The sequence below is a fragment of the Talpa europaea genome (assembly GCF_964194135.1).
Source record: "Talpa europaea genome assembly, chromosome: 10".
Taxonomy (NCBI): Eukaryota; Metazoa; Chordata; class Mammalia; order Eulipotyphla; family Talpidae; genus Talpa; species Talpa europaea.
The window spans coordinates 92096188-92112227 of NC_140077.1; the positions used below are offsets into that span (position 1 = coordinate 92096188).

General features: G+C 41.9%; 1 protein-coding gene across 1 annotated transcript in view; it reads left to right on the plus strand.

Annotated features, from left to right (window-relative positions):
* The window catches only part of USH2A (usherin), a gene marked incomplete at both ends in the record, with an annotated part of 619110 nt that overhangs the window by 549959 nt on the left and 53111 nt on the right, over positions 1-16040 (plus strand).

Consider the following 16040-nt stretch of genomic DNA (forward strand, 5'->3'; position numbering starts at 1 on the left):
TCTCACCACCTCTCCATCTCACACACTTTCTCCTCTCTTTTTCCCCTTAATACTTAACATTATCAAGAAGTATATGTTTTACTTACTGTTTCATTTACTGCCTGTTTCTCCAACCAGAATATAAGCCTCTGAAGTTAGGGATTTTTGCTTACTATGTTCTCTAATTTGTAGAAACTAGAATAGTTGTCACTTTTAGATAGGCATTTATCATGAACAAATGAATGGATAAAATCTAATGAGATAGCTTGCATTTTATTTCTTGTTTCTATTTGAACTATGTCATATTCTAGATTATTTTTCAATTGCTAGATAATGCTATCTGTTTGGCCCAAGAGGAGATCCATATTTCACTGAGAAGTCAAATGGAGGTAGAATCACTGATATGTTTCAATCTATAAGTAATTATCTGCTGAAGATTTTCTACAGAAAACATATTGCCACCTATTTCATCTTAATAACCACTCTGTGTCGTGGGTATTATTATCTACAATTTATTAATTAAAGAGATAGAAACCCAGAGAGTGTAAGTTACAAGCCTGAGGTCACACAGCTGGTTACAGAGCTATGATTCAATGCAGGTCTCCCTGTTTCTGGGGTCTTCTTTCTACTACCTGTGCTGCCTCTTAAGATATCAACCTAGAGGAAACAGATTTATTTACAAAAAAAACCTAAATGTCAACGAAAGCTACCAATTGTCATTCAATATAACAAAAGTAAAAGATATAACCTAGTTTGATATGACTGTCTAATACAAATATGGAAAACCATTTCTAAAAGATGCAAAGAATTAAAGAACAATTTGGCTGAAAAGTTCAGAGAAGAGTTTGAGGAGAGTTCTGTGTCTTAAACAAGCAGTAGGATTCAACCAGGGAGAAGATGAAGCACTTTTCCTTCTTCAGGCAAAGAAAGAGAAGCCTGTTTTTTAAACATCTGATAGCAAGTCTCTTCTTGGGGAGATAGACAGCAGGATATGTCTCCACTCTGTCCCCATTTATTGGGCTGATATTAAAACAGCTTTATTCAAAGATTCCCAAAAGGGTGTCGAGCAGAGCTGCCAAGAGAATTATCTGCAGCATGGGTTAGGGGGCTCCCCACTGGCTTAGCACCTGCTGCAGTGCTCCTGGGGAGGTTAGGCCTCAGACACCTCCTCAGAGGAGCAGCATTTCAGAGTAGCAGGAACAGTGACAACAGCTCTGCATATGGTGCCTCCTGATCTGAACTGGGTTGACGAGGTAGAAGCACCAGCCAAGGTGCCATCGCATTAATGTGCTGACAGAATCCCGCTTCAGGATACCAGTCCAGAACTTTTAAAAAACATTTTCTCCTATTCTTATTCCCCCTTCCTTCCCTGACTGATTCCTCACAGCAAGTGCTCCCTAACTTATCATGGCTTTTTGATTTGTTTGTTTCATTTTTATATTGTTAAGTTTATTGAGGTGATGTTAGTTTACGATACTGTGTGTTTTCAGGGGTTCAGGTTCACACTTCTGCAAATGTATGTTCTTGCCCATCACCTGTCACCAATAATCACCAGTGATCTTCCTCCATAGTCCACTGGGTCCCATCACACCTTTGCTCCACCCCCCTCCTTCTGGAAGTAACCACAGTTCCACTGCCAGATGCAAGGTATTGTTCTCCACTAGACTGTAGGCTCCATGCAGGAGGGGGACTCCATCTGTCATATTGCCTGCATCTGTTAAGCACATTTAATCTTATGTTTTCATGACCTCTCAAGAAATCCTAGCTGTCAGATAGGGTTGATGGGAGGAAAAATGAAATAGTGGATATAATGGCCTATCCAGCTTCTATCACACGTAGCACTAAACCAATATGAATAGTTCTACAACTACCTGAGATCTAATTTATAAACTGTGCTACTTAAAAAAAAAAAAAAAGATGAACTTGGGCCTCCCTGGTGGCGCAGTGGTTGAGCGCTGGGTTGCGAAGCTGCCTGCAGCCTCTGCAGCGCCAGTTTGATCCCCGGCTGCCAGGCGAGGGTCCCACATGGCGCGCAGACCTCTCCTGCCGCCCGCTGCTCCCCTCTGCAGTGTACTTCGTCTGTCTGCCTGCTCTGCTCTCCCCTCTGGCTCTGGTGAATTCTCTCACCCTCCCGCCCTTCTGACTGTACCCAGTGCTTGTATAAATAAATAAATAAATCTTTAAAAAAAAAAAAAAAAAAAGATGGTAGGATTTAAAAAAAAAAAATGAATTCTTGACGGTAAGACAGATATGGGATGATTTCACGCATATGTGGAATACAGAGAAACAAAGCAGACAGAAATAGACCAGATCAGCATGCAGCGCACATCCAGCCAAGGCGATGGGGACCCATCTCCAGGCTCTGCCCTTAAGATGCCACCAGCATCGCTCAGATTGCTGGGAAGAGAGGCAAATAGTCTGATCTTGTCCTCTGGACCTTGCTCTCCACCAGGACCTCAGCTGCCATCTTCTCTTACCAAATCCTGTGTGATAGCTGATTTACAAGAATCTTCATGGATCCCAAAATTAGCTTTCGCAATATTGTGGCACACATGAAATCATAATTTTCTTGCTTTGTGACCCACCACATTCTAGAAATTCAATAAATAGCACATTTCGGTTGAACGTTGTTGAGGCATCGGGAGAGCCCACTGACTGTTCCTTCTTGCTCAGAAGGTCCTGGTCATCATAACTCCTGTTTTGACATCTTTTCCTTAACTGCAATAATTATTTATTAGTGGAATATATGCTTATTATATCCAGAAATTAAAGTTGTTAGGGGCATGGTGCATCCAGGTCCCTGCGGTTGGGTGATCACATCTGTTAGAAATAAATCACTTTTTAAAAATTGTATTAGTTGCACAGACGGTCAAGAAATGGAGCAAGGGGAGGGAGGGGCTAGGAGGGCAAGGAAGCTGGATTTTCAATCTTGTGAAATAGAGTGTGGTCAGTGTGTTGTCAGCACATTATAGAGATCAGACACTGTCCCTCTTAGAACCCCAGGTGGTCAATTAACAGTATGTGCTATTTATTCATTACAAAATAGGCAGGATAAATTGAATGGTTAGACTGGCTCATAAGAATTCCAAGCAAGGATTAGAATAAAAATAATGTATTAAATAGAGAGACCTCCCTGCAAAAAAAATGCTATGGGGAATTCCAGAAAAAAATCTGGAGGAATTTCCCTCTACAGTGTGTCTGGAGTTTCAATTAGAAGCAAAGAAATGGAAATGGGGAAATTCTTTTTTTTTTTTTAAGATTTATTTATATATGCATACAAGAGCTGGGGTACAGGCCAGGGATGCGGGGGTGGGGGTGAGAGGATTCACCAGAGACAGAGTGGGGAGCAGAACAGGCAGACTGACTGAAATACACTGCAGAGGGGAGCGGCGGCCGAGTCAGGAGAGGTCTGCTGTGCCATGTGGGTTGCTCCCTGGCCGGCCAGGGATCAAACTCATACTGCAGAGTCTGCAGAGTGCTTCACAGTGCCGTGCTTAACCCCTTGTGCCACCAGCCAGGCCCAGAAACAGGGAGATTCTTTTGATACATTTTCTCCCTAAAGCAAGTTCTCTTTCTCTTATTTGAAGTTCCTTAGAATTTCTTCCCTTCCAATGGCAGAAAGGCCATCTTAAATCACTTTCAGCAATTACTAGCTTCATTGGGAAGTTTTAATGCTGCTTTTTACAATAAGCCATGCCATTCTGTAGCTCCCGTATTCCTGAGGCCACAATACAGCAAATAAGCTGGTGAACTCACCTGATTTTGTGAGGACTCATTTTTGAAAGAGCTTAAGAAAGGGATTATAAAAGGATCTGCCCATATAATGAAAATATATGTATTCTACATATTTACATGCATTTTCATTTTGTGGTCAAAAATGATATGCTTCTGTGTATGACATTTATTTCTATAAATAATACTCTCTTATTGAAAAACATGTGTCTGAAGAATAAAAGAGAGGAGAATAAGAGTTGGAGGGTTATTTAACTGATGCAGCAGAGGATCATCAGGCAGTCTTACTGCATTGGGTGTCTTGAGGATCTATTAGGAGCTGATAGAGGTTTCCAAGCTCAATAAATTATGAACTGTCACAAAAGATCCAGAAAGATCATGTTGGTGCTACTTGTCTCCTAACTTTTGAATAACTCAGCAATTTCCATTCAGAAAACAAAGGATTGAAGCTGGCAGCATATGTAAGAAATGACTCAGCTGGGTGCATCTTCAAAACTCAGATGTATCATTGGCAAAGTCAGTATTCATTTCAGCAGTGAATGGTTCTAGCAGAAATAACTGTTTTCATGTTGGTGGTATGCTGAGTATTTTCATTTTTGAGCCCTCAAGCTGAGCAGCCCCTAGAGTGAATCCCTTTTTCCCTTGAGGAGCTTGCCCTCTGCTGGTTACATCTACATGCCACATGCAACACCTAGACCCACCCTGGAAACCTTTGTCAACAAAGGAGTGGGCACTTAAGATGCACCTGAGTAAAGGAGTTTGGCAAATTCTTGCATCCTCTTATACTAGAATGATGGCGCGTATGCAAGTCGTCGTAGTTCACTGTAGTTTTCTTCCACTGCTCTGTTCTTGTATCCTGACGGGGTATACATCTGAACATTTCTTGTGTCCTACTTTTAAAATGCCCAGATGGTTGGCTACATGCTCTGGCTTGGGCTGGGCAACCTAATCTTTCATGCTCGGTACTCTGCCTAGTTATCAGAGAGACAGGAGACAAGACAAACTTCCATTTTTCAGCTCCTCTTCATCTGTTTCCAGTCAGCCACAGTGAATGATGCACTTGTACAATTGTTCAAATGACAGTCACTGTGATAACTGAGCATCACTTCCCTGGGGTGGGGGTGCCCTGTGTCCTCGCAGCTCCCTGCTTCCCTCCCGTCCAGTACGGTGCCTTCTGCAGTATAACTGATGACTTGCAATCTTGTAAGTAACATGGGAGTGAGCAGCAGTGTAAATATTTTATAACTTGCCCAAACCACTTAGATTTGCATTGGTCTTCTTCACTTCAGTCTTTAAGCTGAACAGAAAAATCAAATCATTCAACCTGAGAAATAGTCAAAAGAACGAATGAAATAAATGTAATGGTGTAACTGGTTAAAATAGCCCAAGTGCATAATAGAGGATTCGGTATGATTTTGTGACACGCACATTTTATAGGCTTTTGTCTCCAACTTTATTCTTCAAAGTGTCATCTGGGCAATGGCTATCGGTATCATTTTTATCAAAAATAGTCAGCACTTCCCACTGGGAAATTAGTCAAAGGGATGAGTTTTTGTTTTTGTATTTTTTTTTTTTTACAAATTATCTTTAAGCATTTATCTTCCAAAAAAGTATTACTGGACTTTGTCCCTTACAAGGCAGTGATCTAAGTGAGTTACTTGTTCTAATTTTAGAACTTTAGTCATGATAAACTAGGGACAGGATTTCATTTTATTTTTCAGAGAGGAAAATGATTTTTCTGTATCCCTTCTTAATAAAAGAACAAGGAAGGAAGGAAGATTGTTAATAGAAACCAGTTGTCTTCAAACATTTTTAGGGTGTGCATTGTTTAAGTAATAATGTTGGGAACACATTTCCCTGTTTTACATATATTTGCTTATTTATACATTATTAAATATGTACTGCTGAAGACCACTCTTATCTATGAAAACAGAAATTTTTAAATCAATATAAATAAAATTATCAATAGAACACTTGATTAAACATGAGTTAATACTGCCATGATTATCTCAAGGCACAGAATATAAAGACTTGTGAATAATATTTGATGTGAATTCATATTCCAAGTGGACCCCTTGATAATTTCAAAACTTTTATTAAATATAATGACCCATCTATTGGTGTTTATACCTCATACTGTGCCTAGAACACACACACAAAAAGAAAGAGCTTCTGTCATAAGTAAAATAATATCAAATAGGCCATTTATTTGCTCTTCATAAAGTATGAATTACTAGTATTATATATGAACCATAGTTTTTTTGTTCTTTCAGGATTTTTGAAAATCACCCACATTACCAAAATAGTAAAGTTGAAACCAGTTAATATAGTCTATAAACCCACTTAGAATGGGAAAAAATCTATATCATAGTCATAGGTCTTCTCAGAGAAATTTTCTCCTGCATGTGAGAGGACATTTTTGCCTTTTTGCTGAAACAAGACCAGCAAAAACAATAGCTTGTAAAGCAATTTTAATAATTCATTCAAAATGGCAAACATCGCAATCTTTTCTGTCCTCAAGAAGAACTTTTTCCTGTTTCACCCAAATATCTGATAAAAATGATTATGCAAAATTAAAAACAATCTTTGATTTGCCTAAATCAAAATAAGAACCACAACCTTTAGCTCTCAGAATAAATAAAAGTTGTCTTTATGTTTAATTACGTATGCTTAGCTTAAGTGCATTTTCTTTTAAGGTGTAATGACTAAACCATGATCATTTTCTTTTTGTTTATTCATTTTTAAATGCAAATAAAGGCAGGTAATCAATAGATCATAATCTAAAACTAGAGGATTTACAAGTTAATAAGCTTGAGTCAATAGATATTCCTTAACGAAGCCCTCGATGCTAAATCTGACATAATTTGGTTTGCACTAAGCTGGTTGACTTAATGCTTTAATTTAATTTCAAAATTAACTGAAAAATTCAAAGGAAAGGGGAATATCTAAATCCTATTGTATTAAAATGTTTTCAAAGCAACAACTCTCTATCATGTCCAAACTGTTCAAGTGAGTTACAAACATCTACCTAACCCCCTGGGTTCTGATTTTGTTAACCAGTTGACCCCTTGGAAACCTAGTACAAATGGGCTGAGGAAGTTTCTCTGTGGTCTGCCTTTTCTCTTGGTCTCCACTGTCTTCATTTTTGATGACAGTTGAAACTGTCATCATAACATCTGTTCTTCCTGACTTGTAGACAAACTACTGGAGTTGTATTTGTTGGAAAAGCAATCCTTCTGTTTCCCTGGAGATTACTGTTCAGCCTGACACCCCCAGAACAGTTAACAGGATTTAATAGGTCAGAAGGCAGCCTCTCCATCTGCCTTTTTTTTTTTAAAGATTTACTTATTTATTTATACAAGCACTGGGTACAGTCAGAAGCGTGGGAGGGTAAGAGAATTTACCAGGGCCAGAGCAGGGAACAGAACAGGCAGACTGACTGAAACACACTGCTGAGGGGAGCAGCGGGCATGGCAGAAGAGGTCTGCGTGCCATGTGGGACCCTTGCCAGGGGCCAGGGATCAAAGCAGCACTGCAGAGGCTGCAGCCAGCCCCGCAACCCAGCGCTCAACTGCTGCGCCACCAGGGGAAGCCCAAGAAGCTGCCTTTTTAAGAAATGGCACAGTTGTGCTTTCACCTCCCAATGCCAGGTAGGGATGTTAAGAAGTATCCTTGTAATTCTCAGGCCCCCTTCAAGGCTTTGAGCTTAGTCTGCAGTCTGAGCACCTCCGCTCCAACCCTGGTTCTGCCTGTTGTAATGAGAGGACTATGGACAACTTGCCTCAACTAGCTTGACATCCATTTCCCTATCTGAAAATCAAGGTCTATTTCATGAGGTTGCTTTAAGGATCACAAAATTTAATATACGTGAAGCACAGGGAGCCCACACTTAAGACTGAGGATAGGTTCTTGGAAACTACAAGTTTATTTATTTAAATAGCAAAACCAATTTGATCCTAGGTTAGCCAGAGTTAAGAATCAATAGCATATGTCTGGTCACAAAAACATTACCAAACTTTTAACTAAAGACCTAAAACACCTCTAATGTGAAATAATCATTTGTAGGCATTCGTTCATTCACCCTCCAACCGGCTTGTTCCAGTTCAGGGTCACTGGTGGCTGCTGTCCAGCCTCGCAGCTCAGGGTTAGGGTGAGGCCCATCCTGGATGGGGTCTTCTGTCGCAGTGGACATAACAGACACCACTACACCATTGAGACAGGATCAGCGTAGACACACCAGTGACCCTCAGGAGCATCTCTTGGGATGTGTGGTGAAACCCATGTGCAGACTCCACACTGACAGTGGCCCCTGGAATCAGATGTCCTTTTCCTCCTCGGTGCTAAATGAAGGTTGAACAAAACATGATTTGAGACCTGCTATACTTGGAAAGCCCCTATGATACTTGAACATATTCTTTATGAAAAGAATGAAAAGCGTAAAGAAGGTATTTGATGAATAACTTTGAAAGCAGCAGCTTCCTTCACTGAAAGTGGTCAGGTGTGTCTTTCAGATCAGTGTCGTGTCCGCCACCATAGTCGAAGTGACTCTGTTTGTTGCCATCCTCACAATGCCCTCGGAGAGCTCCTAGGTCTGGCTGTTGCTTTGTACCCTTGCTAGAGTCCCACTTCAGCCAGGAGGACAGTATATTTTGCCCCTTAGGCCAGCTTTAACTTCCTGGGCCTATTGTCATTACACACACACAGCACTTTGCTGCAGCAAATGGACCACAAGTCATACCTGGTGTTCTACCACTGCATCCTTCTCCGCTAGAAGGGTGCTGAGAAAACAGAGAACGGATATAGCATTGATTTTTGTGAGGAACATTTTTTCACATTTCTTCATCTCTGAAATCACAGGCATCTAACAATCTTACCATCGCTGTAGGTGGCAGTTGTTACACACTTGTCATTTCCTGTGCCTGCACAATCTCGATCAATGCCGCTCAGACTCTCGTCACTTCAGCTGAGTTATGTGCACTCTCGGTGCACCACACGTTGAGTTTAATTGCCACTTAAAATGTCTTCAAAAAGATTACATTGTGATTTGGCATTAAAATGAAAAGTTATTGTGCACACAGAAAGGCAGAGGAACAGCAGCTTAATAGTCAAATATTTTTAAAGCTTATGCCTGTACAAGTCTAAAGTTGACTTTAGCAAATAAATATAAAATAAAAATTCTAAGTGATAAAGAGCATTGTATCTTCATTCAATTGGAAGCATGTTTTTTTCTTTCTACACAAGATAAATGTGTCTAAAGATAAATGGAATCCTAGATTCTAAAGAACTGAGATATAGTTCATGATAAATACGTTTTGAAAACAACTAGCCTGTCACCAATGAGATCATGTCATTAATAAAATGTTAGTTAATAAAAATGAAATGAATTTAAATAAAAGATAATTTATTTGTTGATAGATGTCTATTAAATACCAATATGGTGCCAAACACAGTTTGTATCCCAGCCACAGTCTTGCCAGGGTTCAAAGTCTAGAGAGGAAAGTAGGCAGGCCTCTCTAGGGTAATTTGAAAATGCCACTAACAACAAAGAGAGCAGAAAGGAGGAGGTAGTAACTTCCCAAAGACTTTGAAACTCTTGCAAATGGAGAGGACATTAAATTCGTATTTTTAAGAATGGCCAGGCATTGCAAGGCATGGGAGGGCATCCTGCCCATGGGGAAATCATGAGCAAAAGCAAGAGCCTTGGAGGAGTGTTGTAGCCAGACCTTGAGTCATGAGGCTGAAGCACTGAGTGTAAATGTAGACAGGCACAGAGCATGGGGGGCAGAAGACAACTCAGGAAAATCAACTGCAGAGGATTGACCCTTCCTAACACAATACTTTCTAACCAGATGCAGCGTACAGCATTCCTTTGACTGCATCAGCAAAGTTGATTTTTCCACTGGACTACAGCAATGAAATAGGATAAGGAAAACAGGTCAGGGACATTGGAAGATTGAGACATTCAGAGGCAGAAAATAAGCTACCACTACCTGAAGGGACCATCATTTCATCACCTTCCAGACCTAAGAGACAGGGAGTTAACCAGACCAGTAAGTCTTGCCAATGGAAAGGCTTTTCCAGAGACGGTAGAAAGAGAACTGAGCCAAATTTTCAAGTAATAACAAAGACATGCCCTTCTTTGGCAGATTTTGATTTAGGATAAGCATGTATCCTCTCACGGAAGTCTGCCACTCCATGGGAACTACGGTGACTGCATCTGGGGCGGGGTGGGCATGGGGAGGGGGAAATCCCATATTGTAAAAAAATAAAGAAAGATGTTTAAAAATAAAAATGTAAACTCATGCTGAGATGGGATACCTGGAGGAGACAGTCTCTGACTTTAGACCCTACTCCTCAGCAGCCAGAACTGGCTCCCAGTTAACAAACCTGCTGCCTGGCTGAACACTCAGGTGCTCGTCCTGAAGCCACAGAGACGATGGTCATGTGGTCATGCGCTGTAGAGCCATAAGGTTATATATACTGGAATTGGCAGCCATGTTGGGCAATCTGTAAAGAAATCAAGCAAGTTCTGAGAAAGAAAAGGCAGAAATACTACTCAGTCCCTGAGAGACAGAGAGAGCAACTCCAAGTTCTGACAGTTTTCCAATTTCAAAGAGCCAGCCAACACTGTGTTTCAAGTGCTGGAGTTCTATCCTTTCACTTTCTTTCTTTTCCAATCAAAATGAGTTTCTGCTCTGGGTAGCTAAGTATTCTTGACTAGAATATTGAGTACGCCATCGCCAACTTTTCCTGTAACTGTACAGGCTAGGTTTTCAAACTTGGTTGTCATATTTCTTACTGGAAAATACAATCGATTTCTGGGTTTGATCCTAATTTTGCTGAACTCTATGATAGCTTAATTTTAGATTCTTTGGGCTTTTTAAGTAGTCAGTAACCATAGTTCTCATCCTTCCAAATATATATACCTAGTATTAGTCAAGATAAAAGATATATAAGATACAGTAGGATAGGGCAGGGTAAGGTAGGGCAGGGTGGGGTAGTGTAGGGCAGGGAAAGGAAGGGGCAGGGAGGGGAAAGGTAGGGCAGGAAGGGTAGAACAGAGTATAAGAAAAGGAAGGAAAGAGAAAGGGGAGGGGAAGGAAGGGTAGGGCAGGGATATAGGGTAAGATAAAATATAATGGGTATAAGGATAGGGTAGCATATACTGGGGTAACAAAACAGCAAATATTAGTGCTTCATACAATTAAGGTAGGAAAAGCATGTAGGGGCTTTGCCTACCCATCTTCATCTTTTGTTAATGTCAGACCATGACAGGGGAGAACATGCTAGAAGGCTCTGGAAGTTATTTTTAAGGCTTAGGACAGAAAGTGGCATATATGAATGCGTTTACAAGAATTTGTCACATAACCCCACTTAGGTGCAGGGAAGCTGGGGAATGTGGGAAAGTAGATGGTTTGTTGGTGAGCACTAATAATATCGCTGTGTTTTTTTTTTTTCCTTTGGTGCAGGATTACCAGCACAATAATGAATAAAGGGAACTTCCTGTCTTGTTTGATTGTTATATTAAATGGGAAGGTGATTGTTATATTAAAATAGGGTTTACAGTATGTTTTAGTAAATACTGTTTTCCAGAGTAAGAATAATTTCTATTTTCACATTGACTAAAAGATTTTACCATGAAGGGGTGTTGAGCTTTGTTAATTCTATTGAGATAATCATATATAAATCACCTTTTTTAAGGGCTGATTCCTAGATAGTCCAGGTAGTCTTTTTAATATACCGATGGATGCTATTTGCTAATATTATCACCTTTTCCTCTAATCTCACAAGTGATTTTGGTCTATAAAATCTGTTCTTGTTGAGTTCTTAGTCATTTTTGTATCATCCTGGCATCATATACTGAGTTTGATATCTGGTCTGTTTTCCTTATTTTCTGTAACATTTTGCAGAAAACATCAATTAGCTGCTACTCAAAGACTTAGTTTAAAACAATTACAAGGGCCTCCCCGGTGGCGCACGGGTTAAGCGTAGGGTTGCGAAGCTGCCCGCAGCCTATGCAGCACCGGTTCAATCCCCGGCTGCAGGCAAGGGTCCCATATGGCATGCAGACTTCTCCTGCTGCGCCCGCTGCTCCCCTCAGCAGTGTATTTCATCACTCTGCCTGTTCTGTTCCCCGCTCTGGCTATGGTGAGTTCTCTCAACCTCCCGCACTTCTGACTATACCCAGTGCTTATATAAATAAATAAATCTTAAAAAAAAAATTACAAAAACTTCACTAGTAAAACTGTCTGGTCCTGGACCTTTTTGGAGTAGGGGATTTGCAAAATGGAAGGAAGAAGAGAGAGAGTGAGCAGGTTGCAATTTTATTTATTTTTTTTTTCACGGTAGCTTTTTTTTTTTTTAAAGATTTATTTATACAAGCACTGGGTACAGTCAGAAGCGTGGGAGGGTGAGAGAATTCACCAGAGCCAGAGCAGGGAGCAGAACAGGCAGACTGACAAAATACACTGCTGAGGGTGTTATAAGGCAGCCCCGATATTGAACGGGTTGCCTGGCTGTGGGTCCTCACCCGCGCGCTTAAAAGGGACTTATTAATACTCCACTACAGGCACACACAAAAAGGTTAATAAAAGGTTTATTTACAAGGGAAAAGGAAATAAGGAAAATGTACAACTCAGGGAGAAAATAGGGAAATAAAGTCTTTAATGCGTCCTACCCGATCCGGCGACCTGGAAACCCAAAGGCACTCTCAGAGCTGGCCGGTCGCTGCGAGCTGGCGGAGAGCCAAAATGGGGGACCCCTCCAAAGCCCACATGTCTGCCTTTATACCAACCTGGCTGCTTCACCCCACCCTCAGGTCCCAGCCACCTTCCCTTGGGTGGTGATGGGATTTGGAGTTCCCAGTGTCTTTGGCTTTGGCCTGGGGTGGGGGTGGAGTCCACAAAGCCTGTATGGAATTAACTTTAGGACAGCCTTTCCCCCTAACAAGGGGAGCAGCGGGCCTGGCAGGAGAGTTCTGCACGCCATGTGGGACACTTGCCGGTGGCCCGGGATAGAACCGGCGCTGCAGAGGCTGTGGGCAGCTTTGCAGTCCAGCGCTCAACCGCTGCACCACTGGGGAGGCCCAGGTTGCAATTTTAAAGGAGCATGACTGAGTTACCCATGGAGTCGATGGGTAAAGTAGGCAGAGGAAACAGCCAGTTCAGGGCCTGCCGGGTAGGTGCACATTTGTTTATGTTTTATTTTAAAGTACTACGGAGTGTGATTTTTTTTTAGAAGTTGCTAAATGTACTTTTATGTACATTTTTCTGTTAATTATTATGAAAGTGTTCATTTCTTCCTACTTCAAAGGATAGCCTGTCCATGAGGACTGATGACTATCAGCCATCCAAATACTCCAGACTTTTTGAAAAATATCATTTTGGATTTTTATAGCACCAGACTCTTGATGCAAATTTTTTGTACTACAGAATAGTATTCTTCTTTTTTTTTTTTAAAAGATTTATTTATTTATTTATGTATTTATACAAGCACTGGGTACAGTCAGAAGTGCAGGAGGGTGAGAGAATTCACCAGAGCGAGAGCAGGGAGCAGAGCAGGCAGAAGGACCGAAGTACACTGCTGAGGGGAGCAGCGGGCGGCAGGAGAGGTCTGCGCGCCATGTGGGACCCTCGCCCGGTGGATTGAACCAGCACTGCAGAGGCTGCGGGCAGCTTTGCAGCCCAGCGCTCAACCACTGCTCCACCAGGGGAGGCCCTTCTTTTTTTTTTTTTTTAACAGTTTATTTTATTTATACAAGAGCTGGAGTACAGTCCAGATGCTCAGGAGGGTGAGAGGATTCACCAGAGACAGTGCTGGGAACAGACAGACTGATGAAATACACTGCTGAGGGGAGCAGCGGGCGAGACAGGAAACATCTGCTCACCATGTGGGTTGCTCTGAGGCCGGCGGGGATCAAGTCGGCACTGTAGAGGCTGCAGACAGCTTCACGGTGTTGCAGTCAACCTCCTGCACCACCAGGGAGGCCCCCGAATAGTATTATTCTTTATTGGAGAAGAATATTAACTTTTTAACCCATCCCTAGTGGCAGGCTATATAAAAACACAAAAACTGTATCATAATGTATTATACTGTACTTCCTAGATAGTTAAAAATCATACTGATTATAGCTCGCTTGTGTGTGTATAGTACATTTCCAAAGATCAAATGTGAAGTTAGTAACAAGGAATAATTTGCAATTAACTCAATTCTTCAATGTACATTTATTCAACACCTACTAGGTCCTGGCATATGGCTCTTTCTGGTCTTCTCATAACATGCTCCTTTCTTGAAACTTACAGAATTTCATCTCTGGTGTGCTAAACAGCGTCTCCCATGTTCTTGGGGGTGACATTCCTCAATGTGGCCATTTTCCATTGGTTAGAAGTAAATCTAGGGTCCTGTCTATGCTCAAGGGGAAGAAGATATACAAGGGCTGACTCAGGGTGGGGTCACCTTTAGGTATGGACAGAAGGGAACTCTCAGAAATGTAGTCCCACATTAACTAATCTGACATAATACAAACTGCACAGAAGGGAAATCAGTGATCATATTGAGACTTCTCAAGTCTGAGCTGTGTAAGACATACAGATGGAGGGGCTGAGAGGACAGTTGGATGTGAGACGGGGGTTTGGGAAGCAATGTTCAATGACTCCCAAATGTGTATATTTAGTCCAGTCTATCCGTAACTAGAGATTTATAAATTTGATGCCACATGGCATCTTGTCACAATATGGCCCAAATCAGCTCCTCCTTCCCCAAATCTGTTGCTTTCTCAGGCATCTCCATCTCATTAAGAGGCACCACCATCCAGCCACTCTTAAAGCAACACCACCATTCTTCCTTGACTCTTGTTTCTTTTTCTTTCTACATGCAATCCATCATAATCCTGATGCCTCTACTTCCAAAACACAAACCCCGCCACTTAGTTCCAACTCCACCATTTGCAACCCAATCCAAGCCACTCTTCCTTCCTGGGGCTTTTGCGCAAGTCTACCAATGACTCCTCTCCCTCTCTTGTCCCCTGCTATGGACTAAATTGTTTCCTCCACAAAAATTCATGTTTTTGCCCTAACCAGAGAAGAGTCTGCTCCAGGACATAGCAGCAAGGCAGCTGTCTTCAGTCAGAGAGACCCCACTAGACACCAGTCCTGACAGCACCTTCATCCGGGACTTCTAGCCTCCAGCCATGAGATAAATGTCTGTTTTGTAAGCCAGAGTGTGGTATTTTGTAAGGCAGCCTGAGTAAGCGAATACACCCCTACCTTATTCTTCCTAGAGCAGCCACAATATGATCCACCAAACCTAAATTAAATCATGTCTCTCGTCTCTCCCTTGCTGAAAGGCCTTCAATAAGTTTCCATTGAAATTAGATCAGACTCCAACTCTCATCTTGGTGCATAAGATTTACAGCATGGGGGGCCTCCCCGGTGGCGCAGCGGTTGAGCGCTGGGTTGCGAAGCTGCCCGCGGCCTCTGCGGCGCAGGTTCGATCCCCGGCTGCTCCCCGGCCACCGGAGGAGGGTCCCACATGGCGCGCAGACCTCTCCTGCCGCCCGCTGCTCCCCTCAGCAGTGTACCTCGGTCCTTCTGCCTGCTCTGCTCCCCGCTCTGGCTCTGGTGAATTCTCTCACCCTCCCGCGCTTCTGACTGTACCCAGTGCTTGTACAAATAAATAAATAAATAAATAAATAAATAAATAAATAAAATAAATAATCTTTAAAAAAAAGATTTACAGCATCTGACTCCTCCCATTGTTTGACCTTATCATTGTCATTCTCCCACCCTACCCCCACCCCCCTCCCCACCCCTGGCTCATGGGCTCAGACACACTAACTTCTTTCTGGCAGCCAAATACCAAGCTCTTTCTTTTGGCTCAAAGTGTCTTTACGTGACTGCTTTCTTCTCCTATCTTATCTAAATGGAAGTTGCCTTGGCTTCTTTACTCATCTTCTCAAGCCTAGGATCTCACTCTTGCCCTCCACTGAAGCTCCAACCTTAGTCAGTGACTCACTCTGCTTGTCCCCAACATCAGTTGCCACAATCTAATGTGAAATGCAGAAGGGTCATGCCCATCTCTTCCCTATCTGCTCTATCCTCAGAGCTCAGGAGGGTGCTTTGTACACAGGAACCCCTCCATCGATGCATTTTTAATCCAAGGTGGAGTAAATATAAGACTATGACTGGAAAGAATTCTATGTAAATGTATTTTAGTGCAGTTTTACTAGGATTGCCATAAAATAGATTGCCAGGGTGGAAATGCAGGGTCACAGAGCATGCACATTTTTAATTTTGATAGATCAGAAGTACTGCCTTTTAATATTTAGTGTG